General features: G+C 76.4%; 1 non-coding gene across 1 annotated transcript in view; it reads right to left on the bottom strand.

Annotated features, from left to right (window-relative positions):
• The window catches only part of LOC138101434 (5.8S ribosomal RNA), a 153-nt gene extending 75 nt beyond the window's left edge, over positions 1-78 (bottom strand). Inside the window, exon 1 of the ribosomal RNA XR_011147149.1 lies at positions 1-78. This exon is cut by the window's left edge and continues 75 nt beyond it. This is a non-coding gene — a ribosomal RNA (5.8S ribosomal RNA).
• Positions 79-2500: the final 2422 nt, after the last annotated feature.

Below are 2500 nucleotides of genomic sequence, written 5' to 3'. Positions count from 1 at the left end.
CCTGCAATTCACATTAATTCTCGCAGCTAGCTGCGTTCTTCATCGACGCACGAGCCGAGTGATCCACCGCTAAGAGTTGTCTGGCTTTCGGCACCGACTCCGCACGCGCGGAGGGGCCGGGACCGCTCACGTCAAGCAGACCCTGTGTCTCTTTCGGCAAGGACGCGCGCTGGCGCGCGCGCCTCGCTTCGACCGTACGAGCACACAACGAACGGAGGAGGAGGGAAAAAAAAAAGGAGAAAACCCACGGAACGCTCCGAAGGCCGTCAAAGGCGGGGGAGCCCGCGCTCCCGACCGCCTCCCCCCGTGCAAGGGGAGACGCCGCCCCGGCATGCCGTCCTTCGGAGGCGGCCCAGGCGCCCGGGCTCGGCCCGGCCTCCGCACAGAGGGCTGGCGTGGCGCGCGCGCGCCAGACCGCAGGGGCCATCAGATCCCGCCCGGCCTCGATCGCGAGACGACACACGCCCACGGCCGGCGGGGGGGTAACGGCCACCAGGCCCCGCTCACGCTCGCTCCCTTCGCCGCTCCACAGACTCGCAGAGCGCCGCCGCGTCACCGCGCAGCCGGCGCTCCCCAGCGACCCGCAACGCCCAAGACGCACGCGGCGACACCGCTCCACCGGCGCCCCCCCGCGGGACCGCTCCCGCCGGGAAGGCAAAGTGCCTGGCAAGCCGGGCTCCGCCGCCGGCACCGGAGGCGGGCGCCGCCGGGAACCGAGTCGGCATCGCGAGCACCCGAGGCCTGCCGGACGGCAAGACCCACCGCCACCGCGACCGCCCTCCCGGAACCGCCGCCGCCGCTTCGCACCTTCGGAGCCCCTTCTGCGGGCACGCGCCCGGCAGAAGGCGTACGGGGCTGAGCCGGGGAGCAACGCCCGCTCTCCTCGTTTCCACGCGGAGACCGGGCAGGGAAGCGCCCCCGCGGCCGCCCGCACCCCTTCGGCCCCACACGCGGCCGGGAAGGGCGACGGGGAAGCGACGGGCAGGGCCCGGGACGGGACCGCCGGCGGCGACAGCGGGCACCTTCCGGCCGACCGTCCCCCAGGGGGACACTCGCCGAGCGGCGACGCCACCGCCCGGCCCGGGGTCACCCGCACTCGCCGGCCTCCAGCGACGGAGGGACCGCCGAGCACTCAACCTGGGCGGGCAAGGCGGTCGAGCGGGGACGGCCGGCGACCGGCGCCACCGGTGCGTCCAAGGAGAGAAGGCCGTCGAGGGGAGAGGCGCGGCAGCGCCAGGCGCGGCGCCACACGCGAGCCTGTGGCGGCGGCCAAAGGAGAGCGCAAGCGGGCCCCGGCAGCCGCACGGCCCCGCAGCCGCGGAAGGGCGGAGAGCACGCGCCCTCCGCCACCGTCGCCCGCTTCGAAGCGAGCGGGCCGGCCCCCGCGGCCGACCGCGCCAACACGGTCCCTCTGCCGAGACCGGGCCGCAGAGAGGGGGGGGCAGGGCGCCCCTCCCCGGCACGGCTGCCCGCGCGCGCACGCGGCGGAGCCACGACGACGACGAGCACGGCCGGCCGCGACGGTCACCACCGCAGGGGGGATCGGCGGGAGACGCTCCCTACCCCCTCGCGGATGGCACCGCGCCGCCGCCCGGCACCCGCCGTCGCCGCCGCCCGCCGCCTACGGCGGGGCGCACCGAGCCGCCCGAGTCTTTAAACCTCCGCCCGGCTCCGCGGCCCTACAGCCCCCAGCGTTTGACGACGCCGAGAGGCTCCGAGGCCGCCGAGGCGCGGAGCGCTAGGTACCTGGCCCTGGGGCGAGGGAAACGACCTGGATGGCCCCGCGGGGGTGCCTCCCCTGCTGCCGCCCTCAGGGGAGCGTCCACCCGCGGGGGCGCGCCCGCCATCCACCGCCACCACCGCAGCGTCCTTCTCGGGGCCCGGGGTTTCCCTCAGTAGCCCGGCACTGCACCCAAGAGGACCACCGCGGCTCGGGCCGCCCCGCCAGCGCGGGGCTGCGACCCGGCACCAAGAGAGCCTCGCTCACCCCCGCCGAGAGGCCGCGGGTGACGACGGCAACAAGGAATGCCACCGCCGCCACCACGCGCCCCCCCCGGCAGCGGGTTCACGCGTGCACGGACCCCGGGCACGCGACCCGGAACGCCCGACCCCCGGGAGCACACCTCTTGCGCGCGGGGCCGCTCGGCCGGGAGCGGGATTTTTGCCAGGCGGCAAAAACCCGCCCTGGTGCGGGAAAGGGTCGGAGGAGCCGCCTCCCCCGACCCCCGAAGGCGTCCGCACCCCCCCTTTGCCCTCGCCCTTTGCGCCATCGCTCGCCGGTGCGTCGGCCACCGAGCGACGGGGACGAGGGAATGGGGGCGAGCGCACCTCCGGGAGGGGCCGTGCCGAGCACCCCTCCCTCCCGCACGCAGGCGGCTCTCGCACACCGAGAAGAGCCGGGCTCGGGAGGACTCGGGCCGCGTGCCCACGCGGGCGCCCACGCGGGGGAACACCAGCGACCGGCGTTCGGCGGCGCCGGCCGCGGTGGCGAGGCTCGAAG

This window comes from Aphelocoma coerulescens, unplaced genomic scaffold (assembly GCF_041296385.1).
Source record: "Aphelocoma coerulescens isolate FSJ_1873_10779 unplaced genomic scaffold, UR_Acoe_1.0 HiC_scaffold_297, whole genome shotgun sequence".
Taxonomy (NCBI): Eukaryota; Metazoa; Chordata; class Aves; order Passeriformes; family Corvidae; genus Aphelocoma; species Aphelocoma coerulescens.
The sequence above is the reverse complement of the archived record's forward strand: the minus strand, read 5'-3'. Positions and strand labels throughout refer to the sequence as shown.